This window comes from Hylobates moloch, unplaced genomic scaffold (assembly GCF_009828535.3).
Source record: "Hylobates moloch isolate HMO894 unplaced genomic scaffold, HMol_V3 SCAFFOLD_2, whole genome shotgun sequence".
Classification (NCBI taxonomy): domain Eukaryota; kingdom Metazoa; phylum Chordata; class Mammalia; order Primates; family Hylobatidae; genus Hylobates; species Hylobates moloch.
The window spans coordinates 166457296-166471321 of NW_026652277.1; the positions used below are offsets into that span (position 1 = coordinate 166457296).

The 14026-nt window shown below is 42.3% G+C and overlaps 1 protein-coding gene and 1 pseudogene across 5 annotated transcripts in view; one reads left to right on the top strand and one right to left on the bottom strand.

Annotated features, from left to right (window-relative positions):
- Positions 1–14026, top strand: part of TULP4 (TUB like protein 4) — a 286724-nt gene that overhangs the window by 32870 nt on the left and 239828 nt on the right. Inside the window, exon 1 of one of the 5 annotated variants that reach the window (XM_058435633.1) lies at positions 12896–13397. The exons of 1 other annotated variant lie outside the window; for it this stretch is intronic. The gene's annotated coding sequence lies outside the window, so the exon portion shown is untranslated. Of the gene's footprint in view, positions 1–12895; positions 13398–14026 lie in introns of those variants that run through there. 3 more of the 5 variants (XM_032161373.2, XM_058435634.1, XM_032161434.2) reach the window with 3 other exon arrangements.
- The window catches only part of LOC116476989 (signal recognition particle subunit SRP72-like), a 61958-nt pseudogene that overhangs the window by 27406 nt on the left and 20526 nt on the right, over positions 1–14026 (bottom strand).

Consider the following 14026-nt stretch of genomic DNA (forward strand, 5'->3'; position numbering starts at 1 on the left):
CTGAATTAAGGCTCTTTGGTGCTTTTCTATCAGTCGAATCCCTTCTCCTCCATGTCCTTTAGAAATTGAGAAGGGTTTATCAGTGGTACATTGCTCTATTTTCCACAGGTTTAAAAAATTTTTTTTGTTCTATTACATTTGTTTGATATATTTTTTTTTTTTGAGACGTACTTTTGCTCTTGTTGCCCAGGCTGGATTGCAGTGGTGCGATCTTGGCTCACCACAACCTCTGCCTCCTGGATTCAAGCGATTCTTCTGCCCCAGCCGCCCGAGTAGCTGGGATTACAGGCATGCACCAACACGGTTGGCTAATTTTTTTTGTATTTTTAGTGGAGATGGAGTGTCTCCATGTTGGTCAGGCTGGTCTCGAACTCCCAACCCCAGGTGATCCGGCCACTTCCACCTCCCAGAGTGCTGGAATTACAGGTGTGAGCCACTGCACCTGGCCTTGTTTGATCATTTTAATGGAACTTTGGGGAGAGGGAATAGGTAAACAGATGGCTCATTCATCATCCTGAATTTATTTTTGTGTAGTATTTATTGTCTTAGTCTGTTTGGCTGCTATAACAAAATACCTTAGACTGGGTAATTTACAAACAATAGAAATGTGTTGCTGACAATCCTGGGAGCTGGGAAGTCCAAGAGCAAGGCACCAGTGGACTTGTCTGGTGAGGGCTTGCTTAATCACTTCCCAAAGGCCCCACCTCATAATGCTATTACTTTTGATATTAGGTTCCAACATAGGAATTTTGGGGGGACACCAACATTTGGATCATAGCAATTACATTTTCCTGTTTTACTGAACTCTTAATTGTTCTGATTTCATTCGATTCTGTTGGGTTTTTCAGGTGGAAAATTATATTACTTACGAATCAGGGTGATTTTTGGCTCTATTTTTATATGACTTTTTTCTATTTTTATATGACTTTTTTTCCTGTTGTAATATTTTGCTTGTAATTTCTAGAATGATACTGAATAGCACTTTTGGTGAGCATCTTTGGCTTAATCCTCCCTTTAGCCTTTAGCACTGTTGGCTTTAGTCACTTTCTGCATATTGCCAAATTGCTTTTTGGAAAGGTGCACTAGAATTGGAGAGTGCTTGTCACCCATGTCCACACCCAAGCTTAGTGACCAGAGCATTGTGAAGGGTCTTCCCAATTTGTGGCTCTAGTCATTTTAAAATTAAATTTGGGTTTGCCATTTATTATTTTTTTCTAGAAATTCTCAAGTCTGAGAATAGAGTTGGCCTAGGTTCATACATTGTTTTGTTCTCACCAGATAATTACACAACTTTTTCTTCCTATTCCAAAGTAACGGTGTTGTGGCGTGGAAATTACTGTTGTTAATTTTAGCACCATAGTTTGGTGAAAAAAGTATGGGTCTTGGAGCCAGATATCAGAACTAAGCTCTGTCACTAATAGCCTAGTGACTTTTCATAACCTTACTTAAACCCTCTGAACTTTAGTTTCAGCATTTGTAAAACAACAACAACAAAAAAATGGATTTTCCTGTGTCTCACTGGGAGATTGAGAACATGGAACATGGAGTAAGATGCAAAGTGGGCCCTTCCTTAGTAGTGGAGAAATCATTAGCATTCACATACAAGGCCATTCAGCAAGAAATTGTTGCCATTTGAGATTTTGATAGACTTCAATTTTGATCAGAGATAATTTTAACCTTTTTTTATTAATTTTTTTTTGATTTTTTTTTGCACACAAAAACAATAAACATTTTCTAAAAATACATACAAACAAAAAGATGTGTATCAAACATATTAGGAAGGTTGCACATGGGAAGTCGGGGAATAGAAATGGGGGGTGGGAATTAAAAGAAATGAGAGAGGGACTTTATATGGATCAGTGATAATAACTCAATCCTCTATTTGACAAAGAAGAAGGAGAAGGAAGAGGAAGAAAAAGAAAGTGGGATAAAGGACCAGAAAGGGAGGAAAATAGAAAAAATTAGAGTATGACTCCAGGGTAGACCTGTTTTGTTGTTGCTGGGTTGGTTGGTTGGTTTGTCTGTTGTATTTTTCCTATGTTTTGCCATGTTGGCCAGACTGGTCTCGAACTCCTAGCCTGAAGTGATCAACCCGCCTCGGCCCCCCAGAGTGCCGGGACCACAGGCGTGAGCCACCACGTCCAGCCCCCACATTGCTTCTGGCCTTCGTGGTAGACCTCTCAGACGGGGCGGTCAGGCAGAGGCGCTCCCCACATCCCAGACGGGGCGGCCAGGCAGAGGCGCTCCTCACTTCCCAGACGGGGCGGCCAGGCAGGCTGGTGGCGGGCAGGGGTTCTCCTTCCAGAGGGGCCGGGCAGGGGTCCTCACTCCCAGGGGGCCGGGGCCAGACGGGGCGGCCGGGCAGAGGCGCTCCTCACTTCTTCCCAGATGGGGCGGCCGGGCAGAGGCGCTCCTCACTTCTTCCCAGACGGGGCGGCCGGGCAGAGGCGCCCCTCACTTCCCAGACGGGGCGGCCGGGCAGAGGCGCTCCTCACTTCCCAGACGATAGGTGGCCGGTTAACCTTTTTTTTTCTCCGTGATTCTTCATCCCTGATTTCCAAATGGAATCAGGGTCAATGATGATTGTCTCTGCATATTTCTTTAATAATCTATTTTATTCCAGATTTTAAACATTGCTTAATGGGTAGAATATAAATGAAATTACAAAAGCAATGTCCAACATTTATTGAGCACTTTACTATGTGGGCAGGTAATTAAGTATTTTACATATGTTTATTTAATCTTCCCAACATTCCTACTTCTTGGGAAATGAAGGTGCTTGAAAAGTTACCCAGTCAGGTGGTGGGAGAGCCAGGCCCGTGCCCGGCGGTCTTGCTGCTGAGCTGCTGTCACTGTGCTGCCTTTGCCTTTGTGGTCTTCACAGGGTTGCTCCCTTTATTCTGTGTTCCTTAAGCCCATTTTATTGCTTCTAGATCTAGAAAAAAACAAAACTAAAACACTGAGTTTTTGAAAAGGCCAGTTGTTTTAAAGTTACATAGTAAGTGTCAAATGTACAGCATTCATATCTATTAAATATACGTTAATTCTACTCTGTAGCAGTAAGACCTTTTCTTATCCAGGCAGTATAATTAGATCTTCTATTTATCTTTAATAGCCTTCTATTTATCTTAAGAACTCTGGCTTAATTTTCTCTTGGATTATTATAAAGTCTTCATTATTGGGATATTTTTGTCAGTCAATTGTCCTTACTTGGTCCAACCTGGAGCTCTCTTGCTTTGTTTTGCTCTTGCGTCATCATCTGAAGACCCTACCTTGGCTTTATGCTGCCAGGGACTGGTCATTCCAGCAAGATTCTCTCAACTCTGCTCCACAGCACTTTTTTGGCTATTGATTACAGGATTTACCTTATAGTATTGAAGTTGGTTTATTTTGCCCATCTTCTCTCACTGTGTAGGGTGCTTATCGGGGCTAGGGACTGGACTTCGATGAGTTTTGCATTGTCAGCACCCAGCCTGTTCTGCCTGTGGTGGGCACTCACTAAGTGTCTCTGGTACCGGGGCCTGTGATGGACACTCAGTAAGCGTCTCTGGCTTGAGTGTTGCTTGGCTGCTTTCCTCGTTTCACACTGCACTTTAGACTATTGCAGCTAAAATTAACACACATCATCTGTTGATGTGATGCTTGCCTCCTTTTAAGCTTTTCTCAAGCTTTCAAAATTTCTTCCTGAAATTTGTCCTTCACAGATGAAATTGCTCCTGAATTAGAGGTAATTTACTCCAGGCTTCCTTGTGCTTAAATCTGTCAACTTTCAAGGCTGCCTTCATTTTTGCCACAGAGTTTATAAAGCAGCTTAGTGTAAATAGATGCTGTAGGGTCGGGCACAGTGGCCCATGCCTGTAATCCCAGCACTTTGGGAGGCTGAGGCAGGTTGATCACCTGAGGTCAGGAGTTCAAGACCAGCCTGGCCAACATGGTGAAACCCTGTCACTATTAAAAATACAAAAATTACCCAGACACAGTGGTGGGTGCCTATAATCCCAGCTACGTGGGAGGCTGAGGCAGGAGAATAGCTTGAACCCAGGAGGCGGAGGTTGCAGTTAGCCGAGATCGTGCCACTATACTCCAGCCTGGGTGACAAAGTGAGACTCTGTCTCAAAAAAAAAAAAAAAAAAAAAAGATGCTGTACTTAGTTTATTTAATATAAGCAGTTTTATGTTAGTCACTGCTCTGTTGCGTTTTGTTTCATTTTCAATTGTTGCTTCTCATGTGGTAATGAAGAAAGCATTTAAAGACCAAGTTAGGTGGGTGCCTATTTTGGTCCAGCTTCCTCAAGTTGTGCCATGACTTGTTGATGAGGAGGAAGGGCAAGGAGACATCTAACTCTCACAGGCTTTGTCTCTTATAGCTCAGATAGGGTTTCTTTAATCCATTTTAGAATTTTTTTTTTTTTTTTTTTTTGAGATAGGTTCTTGCTCTGCCACCCAGGCCGGAGTGCAGTGTGCCATCATAACTTGCTGCAGCCTCAAACTCCTGGGCTCAGGTGATCCTCCCACCTCAGCCTCTGAGTAGCCGAGGCTACAGGCGGGCCACCACATTTGGCCAATTTTTAAATTTTTTATAGAGACGGAGTCTCACTCTGTTCCCCAGGCTAGTCTCAAATTCCTGGGTTCAAGCCATCCTCCTGCCTTGGACTCCCAAAGTGCTGGGATTACAGGCATGAGCCACCACGCCTGGCCACACATTAAAAATTTTGAAAGAGTAGCTTTGATTCAGGTGTAACTGTCCTCCTAAAGAAAAATAAAATGTTCTGAGAAGTTTTATTTTAAAGTTGGAAAGCACTGAGAATAAATCTGTTTTGGGGGAAACATTGAAATGCTACATTTGAAAATCTGTAGAATTTGCTTCACGTGAGACAAAGGATGGGTTAAGTCATTGAAAGGACTCACTGGTACACATGTGCAGTGGAGGGTTTAAAAGTATTTGCAGAAAAATATTTAGAACGTTTAATTTCTAAATTAGAAATGTATGAGTGAATTTAGGAGGAAGGGGCTGGTTAAGTACCCAGGGATTGGTTCCACAGTTGCTGAGCATACACTGTCACCAAGTCAGATGTTGCTACTGTCCTCGGGGAGGTGACAGGGGAGAAAGCCTTATCCACTAGATTTTAATTCAAGGTGCCAAGGACCATGTGATGTGGCAGCAGGTGCATTTCAAGCATATAGAGGTGGAATTTTTCAGTTGGGAATTACCAATGGTCACCAATGTTTTTATCATCAGATTCTTTTTATATTTTCTTTCTTCCTCTCTTCCTGCCCCCGTGGCTATGGTCTTATTACTAGCCAAGAATTGTTGTACAGTACAAGATAATGGTATTAATAGCTCATATTTGTTTATTATGCTTAATGTGAGCTGAATGAGGGAGAGGCTGGAGCTGGAGAAGAGGATGTGGCGGTGAGTGCTGTGGTACCCCAGCATCCCAGGCCAGCCAAGGCAGAGGAAGAAGCAGAGGAGACAGAAAGAGTCACAAGGGAGGAGGAAACTATTAGGAAGTTCCTGTAGAGAGCTTACAGTTAACTCACTGAAATCCCTCCACAGCTGCCTGAGATAGGTTTTGTCATACCTCCATTTTACAGTTGGGGAAACTGAGACCTTGAGTAGTTAAGTAGCATAGCTCTAATGCAGGAAGTAGTCATTGACAGACCCAGGATTTGAAGTGAGGCTGTCAGCCTCCTGAGTTCCCCTTCTTAATCACTACTGTTTTCCAAGTTTCTAGAGTGTTTCAGTCAAAAACAAATGTGACAGTTTGGTTTGTGTAACTTTACTATAGTAGATGTGTAGTTCTCAATACATACTTTATCTTAGCCAGAAGGCTAAGGAAGCGATCAATATGTGTTTTAAATATTGAAAAAGAGCTTATGGACTTTGATTATTGGGTTTGTAGATGCATAGAGATCTCATGACCTGGCTTTGGGAATCTGGTCTGATCTTGTCGTTTTGCCTTTGGCGAAAGTGAAGGCCCTTGTTGAGGGACCTACCCGACACTTCACTGGAGCTTGAGCCTGGGTCTCTTGAGTCCAAGGTTAGAGTTTTTCCCATTGTTCTATGATGTCCTTGGAATGTGTGTTCTTTACACAGTGTTGCAAAGTGAAAGTTAGGGAAAGTCAAAATGGGTAAGATGCTAAAAGTGCCCTTATCAAGACCACAGATAAGCTTCAGGAGCCAAATCCAATGTCTTCATTGAACTGGACCTCTCTGCAGGCCCTCTCCTTGCTCAGGTGTTGAGACTCCCCTCTCTGTTGGTTTCCTCCTCCCTGTTCACTCTTCCTTCTCACCCTCCTCTGGTGGCTCCCTACCTCTATTTACCTGACATGGGGTTCCACAGGGCTCACCACTAGAGCCTTTCCTCCATCCTCATCCTCCCTCACTGGGCTTAGTATGTTCTGTAGTTCTGTAGTTAAAACTTACCTTTATGTCAATGACACTGACTTATCTCCAGTCTATACTTTGACTCCGAGGTTCAGATGCAAGTGTCCAGCTATTTACTTGACCCTGCCATATGGATGTCTCCTAGACATTGCAGACTCAACATGCCACATATGCTCATGGCAATTCCATGCCCTGTCCCATTCTTCTTCAGCTCAATTACTGCCACCACCAATTGGGAATTATTCATAACTATAATAGCTGACACTTACTGAGAGTTTATTATGTGCCGGGCACTGCCTCAAAAATATTACACGAATTAACACAAATAATCTGTTTGGTCCTAACAATAGTACCATGAGGTAGGTTGTGGTAATAGTAATAGCTAATATAGCTCCTAGTATGTACCAGGCACAGTTTTAAGCATGTTACAGATATTAACTCGTTGAATTCTTATCACAGATTCGTGAGATAGATACTGTTATTATCTCTAATTGATAGGTAAGAAAACTGAACTACAGAGAGATTAAGTTACTTGCTCCACGTCCCTTGGTTAAAACCTGCCTCCTGGGCTGGATGCAGTGGGTCACACCTGTAATCCCAACACTTTGGGAGGCCGAGGTGGGTGGATCATGAGATCAGGAGTTCGAGACCAGCCTGGCCAACATGGTGAAACCCTATCTCTACTAAAAATACAAAAATTAGCTGGGCATGGTGGTGGGCACCTGCAGTCCCAACTACTTGGGAGGCCGAGGCAGGAGAATTGCTTGAACCCGGGAGGTGGAGGTTGTAGTGAGCGGAGATCACGCCACAGCACTCCAGCCTGGGTGACAGAGTGAGACTCTTTTTTTTTTTTTTTTTTTTTTTTTTTTTTTTTTGTTGAGAAAAACACACACAAAAACCAAAAGCCTGCCTCCCAGCTGCTCTCTTGTCCCTCTCTGTAGTGAGCATCTTAGTGCTGGCTACCACCAGCTGTCCCTGGATCACTGCAGCAGCCTCCTGCCTGTGCTTTCTGCCTTTACTCTGTCCTCTTCCACATAGCAACAATGTTGGTCCTGAAATAAAAACCAGAACGTTTCATTTAAACCTTCCAGTGGCGGTCGGGCGCAGTGGCTCACGCCTGTAGTCCCAGCACTTTGGGAGGCCGAGGCGGGCGGATCATGAGGTCAGGAGATTGAGACCATCCTGGCTAACACGGTGAAACCCCGTCTCTACTAAAAATAGAAAAAAATTAGCCGGGTGTGGTGGTGGGCACCTGTAGTCCCAGCTACTTGGGAGGCTGAGGCAGGATAATGGCCTGAACCTGGGAGGCGGAGCTTGCAGTGAGCTGAGACTGTGCCTCTGCACTCCAGCCTGGGCAACAGAGTGAGACTCTGTCTCAAAAACAAAAAAACAAACAAAAAAAAAACAAACTTCCAGGGGCTTCCCACTGTACTCTGAATAAAATATAAGCCCCTTTCTGTTGCCACAGGCCCCTCCTAAGCAAACCCCCAAAGTCCTGGTCTTTTCCATATCCTCATACATGCCAGAGTCTTGCCTGCCTCTTGTTAGCCTTTTATTGATCTCTTCCATTTTGTTGTTCTCTCCATTAGAATGTAAGCTCCCTGAGGGCTAGAGCTTGATCAATGTAGAAAGAAATAAGTAAGAAATAAGAACAGGTTTAATTTTAGGCTGTATCAGTATTCCATTTTGAAAATGTGTTCTGAGTTCCAAAAGAGCCAAATCTTACTAGACTGGAACACAGTCCAGTGCCGAGTTGTGGAGTGCTTGTATAGTTCTGCCACTGTCTGGAACCCATGCGCTACAAGTGTCCTACACAGTTGCAGCTGTTTTTTTGTTGTTGTTGTTGCTTCCCTCTTAGTCCTGCCCATCTTCTTCATGTGCCACGGTGTTTGAACTTCATGAGGCTGCTGCTGTCGAAACTGTGGTGATTCTGATGGTTCTGTGGATAGTGGAAGAAAACTGACCAGGGACATACAGAGAGAGAAGCTGAGCCTGAGAGGGTTTGGCCATATTCCTGCCTGTGAAAGACCATGGGAGATGGTAATCTTCAAGGTCCCACACTGACCCTCACCAATTCATATTCTCCTGGCACTGATTTGCAAATTGAGCAACAAGTCTAGCAATCTGGATTGCCACAGTTACTACTTTCTTTAGCTCTCAATGCCCATTCTAACCCACGGCAGCTCTTCATCACTGTCCCTAGAGATTCCTTTGAACCCACCTTGATGTACATAACTACACTAATGGCAAGTTCTTTCATTTTCTTCAGTAACCAAACCTGTCAACATGGAGCCCAAGGAAGTAGGTCTTATGAGAATTTCTGTAGTAAGCAAAAACATAGAATTTGGGGTAATATTAGTAAATAAGCAGTAACTTAGCAAATTAAGATCTTGTTTGTAGTTCTGCTGTGGGGGGACAGTAACTTGTCGTCTTATTTAAGACCCTGTGACTTTCAAAGAAGTGTCATTCTGTGAAAGTATTGAGGGAGGGTAGGCCCCTGCTGTGAATATAAGAGTGTACAGTTCACATATACTTTCTAAATATTGAGCAGGAGTAATGACTGTAAGAAACTAGGGAGACTTTTTCTTTTTTTTTTTTTGTTAAGGCAGTCTTGCTCTGTCACTCAGGCTGGAGTACAGTGGTACGACCTCAACTCACTGCAACCTCCGCTGCAAGAGTTTAAGCGACTCTCCTGTCTCAGCCCCCCAAGTAGCTGGGATTACAGGTGTGCGTCACCATGCCTGGCTAATTTTTATGTTTTTAGTAGAGACGGGATTTTACCATGTTGGGCAGGCTGGTCTCGAACTCCTGACCTCGAATGATCTGCCCACCTTGGCCTCCCAAAGTGCTGGGATTACAGGCGTGAGCCACTGCACCCGGCTGGGAGACTTTTTCTTCTTCCTTCTTTCTTCTTCTTTCTTTTTTTTTTTTTTTTTGAGACAAGGTTTTGCTCTGACACCCAAGCTGGAGTGCAGTGGCATGATCATAGCTCACTGCAGCCTCAAACTCCTGGGCTCAAGTCATCCTCCCGTCTCAGCCTCCCAAGTAGCTGGGACTACACATGTGCAACCACCCCCTGGCTAATTTTTTTTTTTTTTTATGGTAAACATGGAGTCTCACATTGGTCACAAACTCCTCCTTCTTCTAAAGCAACAAAAACGTGTTCTTAGTTGACAATGGAATGGTAAACATGACTCTCAGAACTGTTGTACTGAGTTCATAACTTATTTAGGTGACAGTAGGTCAATATAGATGGTGTCAGCTCGACACCCTTGTGTCATAGGGTCCCTTTGCCCAGCACTCTCTTTTTAAATTCAGAATAATTGGAAGCACTGCCTTCTCTGCAGACCTACTAAGGTGTTATGCAAGCAGCATATTTACATAAATGTATATTGTATAAATATATAGTGTATTTGCTAATAATAATACCAAAGTATTATGGAAATAGAGAAGGCCTAACTTACTAGAACCTACATGTTTGTTTGTTTGCCAAGACCTCTGCTGGCCTTCTTTTTTTTTTTTTTTATCTTTTTTTCCTTTTTTCTATTTTTCTTTTTTGAGGTAGGGTCTTGCTCCCGTTGCACAGGCTTAAGTGCAGTGGTGCAATCATGGCTCACTGCAGCCTCAACCTCCCAGGCTCAGGTGGTCCTCCCACCTCAGCTTCCCAAGTAGCTGGGACTACAGGCATATGCTACCACACCTGGCTAATTTTTTGTATTTTTATTAGAGACAGTTTTTCACCATTTTGCCCAGGCTGGTCTCAAACTCCTGGGCTCAAGTGATCTTCATGCCTCGGCCTCCCAAAGTGCTGGGATTACAGGCGTCAGCCACCATGCCCAGCCCTACAGCATCTATTTACACTAGGTCTGTCTCTTGGTCTTGAATGTCATCTTTAATGACCTCTCAGTCAGGGAGGTCAGGAAAATGAGATTTCTTTGTAGATATTAAAGAGCATCAGAGAAATTACTTTTGGTGTTGCAGCTCAAGTACATTATGGGTTAAAATGACTTTTACAGATTAGCCTGTGTAGCAATGATAATGCTTATGACATTACTTCTCTAGAAATATTTTTTCAGAGTTCTGAACAACCTGTTTGTAAGAAGACTTCAACAGCATAGTCCGTGGGTTAATTGGGGAGATTTATATTAGGGCCACCAGGAGCAAGGGTTAGCTTTGGCCACAGTAGCCAAAACAACTCTTGCCCCATCCCTCCCTCCTGCTCAGTGTGGCTTGTGTAGGTAGTTTTCTTGTTTCTAGTGTCACACTAGGCTTGGTTACACTGAGTTTCTGGTGGCCTGGAGGGTAACTTTTGGCCTTTGTGTGGAAGCTGTCACTTTGCACCTTAAATATCAGATCTTAATTCGGGGACTTCTTGAGATGATGTCCTTCAGTGATGCGGATATTCTGAAACAGCTCCCTTTAACAGTCCCAGGTACCAGAGATATCCCTTCTTTTCTTTTTCTGGCAGCAGTAACCTTTGTGGTCTTTCTGGGCCATCTCAAGCTTGGCTTGAGGCAACTCTGTTTCCTTCACTCAGAGAGCATCATATCAACTCCCATCACCTCATCCCTGGAATTCTCTTGACTTCTTTTGCTGCTGTGGCCTTTGAACCAGAGCCCAGGCTCAAGCTTTTGTTGGGTTCTCTCAGCATAGGTGGAGGTGAATGTGGACTCCCTTCCTCTTGTGCTAAATTCATCATCATAGGCATGGAATAACTGAGCTTCAAAGGATCTTAAGTCTGTTGCATGTCTGTCAAGTGGACTGCCCTCTGTTTGCATTAGATGAAGTATTGGGGGAAGTGTAAGGTCTGTGTTTTCACAGCTCCTTTGAGACTGCTAAAGGTGTCCGGCCTGTACTGTGTGGTACAATGAGCTGTATTGACAATACAGCTTCACAAAGGGCAAGTCTAGTACTGTATCTTTCCATACAATTATTTTGATGTAGTGCATTTTGTAGTGTTTAGAGGGGAAATGTAGAAGAAAATACTAGTGTTTTTTTTTTTTTTTTTGGCCATGTGCTTTAGTGTAAAATGATCCAGCACTTTCCAAAAGATATTTTTATTAGTAGTACTAAACTATTATCTGTATGCTCTTGTTGATTAAATTGATTGAAAAGCTTAATTTTCAATACATATACTTAGATCTTTCCTAGAAAAAAATGTAATGTTAACTTTGATGATACTTTTTGTTTGATGTAATTTGAGAACATTTTGACGTTGTAAGTTGAGAAGAACAGTTGCTCTGATAATAGTGAGATTATTTTCTTCTTGATCATTTTACCTATTTTATTAGTTTTTTTTTTAATAGGTGCCAGTAAGTCTTCTTTATTTGACTCTGATATTTCTCCCCTTTAAGCATCTCATTGAACAAATACTTTTAGAGGACCTCCTATGTTTAGGGCACTGTCGTAGAACCAGTGAAACGAAGGAGAGCTGGAGGTAAGTTGCAGTCTCTATTTGGGGAGCTTGCCTGGGTGAGTTTAGCTTTCTCTACGTAGACCCCATGGGGATCCAGAATACTGGCCATAGTTTTTGAAAATGTAGAACAATGAGTAGATATTCAGAATTCAGAACTTAAATTATATATGCTTTCTACCATCTAGTTTAAACTTTTAAAAGATATTGTTAAATTCACACTTAAATTGCTTTAGTACGTCTTTATGATTTTAGCTCAAGTATGATAGAATAAAGATATGTTCTTTTCCCTTCACTGCTGTGTTCTGATCTTAATGTCACAGGAAGAAGACAGTAATATTGTGTTTGACACTAATACATTTAGAAGATAATTTCTAGCCTCAGTTTATGATAGCTATGTACATTTCTGAGGAAAATCTTTAGCACATGGCTTACATGGTACAAAAATTAGTTTCAAATGACTTCATCTGTGTTTAATTAATTCTGTTAAGAAAAAAAGAGAAAAGAAAATGGAGACTCTCTCTCTCCCAGGCCAGCCATTTGACGATAGCATAATTGGGAACGTGTCCTTGGCCTCTTTCCTCCTCCTCCCCCCTAGAATGGTGTAGGTCCTCTTTACTCTTAGTGAGATATACAGCAGACCTATTCATTCTCTTCCAAGAAGTTCTGAAAACAGCAGACAGCTGTGAACACTTGATACGTGTTTGGCTTGGAATTCAGCATGTGAACCTCTGCCTAGACGGTTTTTCCCTAGACCAGAGGGCTTATTTCAGAACACAGTTGTGAAGTGAGGTGATGCTTCTTTACGGCGCGGCTAAACGTGCACCACTAACTGCGTGGATAGATAAGAGATGCACCACGGTAGACATGAGGGTTTGACTTTCTCCATAACTGGGAAGTTAAAATTGACAGTTTGGTAAGAAGGAAAGTTGCGTATTTCTCATGTATTCCATTGCTATTTCCTTTTATTTATCAACGTGAATGTTGAGAGTTGGGCCTCAGTATGAATTTTAATTAGAATTGTAGTATAGCATTAACCTTACCATGGTAGCAAGACCAGTGTAATAGGAATACACTTAAAAAAAACTTATACATTAAAAAATGAATAATTGAAGCCATGCCAAGTCCATGATACTATGCATTCATGCCATTTTATCTTGTTTTAATTGCCTTTTTATTTTTGATATTTCAACTGATCATTTATTACCTTTTCCTCCCTGGTTATTTAAAATTATCTTTTCTTCATTTTTCTTTACCAGGAATCTATTTTATTAGCGTTTTAGGACAAGTGGCTACCTGAATATAGATTTTATTTTTGTTGTGAAAATTGGTTTCTTACAGAAATTCTTCAGTGAAGTTAAGAAGTGCTTCATGCCAAAGGAGAAAACTGGTCAGGAGGAGTCCCTGCATAGTTTGATTTCCACTTAAGTGAGGCCCTGCCTCAGTGCCTGTGCAGCTGTCTGTTGGCTGCCGAGACAAGTCTGCAAGCCTGGCTTTCCTTATAGAGTGGTGATAGTTGGGTGATTAATTGAAGACATGATTTTGTATTTGAGGACCCAAGCAGAAGAAAGTCTCACATTCTAATGGTCTTTGAAAGGTGCACTCTTTTAACTGTTTAAATTGGGAGAGAGAAATGCTGTAATTTGTCATCTAAATTAGAAAGTTAAGGCTGTTTTATTCTGCTTAGCACAGTACCTGGGATGTTAGGCACTCAAGTGTTTGTACAGTGAATGAATAAATGGACAGATGGATGGATAAATAAATTTAGTTGATCTTTATTTTAAAAAAATATTTTATTTAAAAAGAAATGAATAGCAGATACCTTACATTAAACGTGAGGAGTAATAGCTCACTTGTAGCTTTTGCACTCCCATTTCTTTGGGCAGATGACTGGGGTGAATGGATTATGACAGGGGGCCAGGGTGAACCACCTCACTTTGTGGGTGTTATGGGAGGGATATTTAAAAAGGCAGAAGGAGAAAGAACATCTCATTTGTTTCCATGCGTTTTACTGGTATCTCAGTGAGGTAATTCAGACTTAAATCCTGGGTTGAAATTCCTGCCGTAATTTTTTTTTTTTTTTTTGAGACGGAGTTTTGCTCTTGTTGCCCAGGCTGGAGTACAGTGGCATGATCTCAGCTCACGGCAACCTCCGCCTCCTGGGTTCAAGCAATTCTTCTGCCTCAGCTTCCCGAGTAGCTGGGATTACAGGCGCCTACCACAACG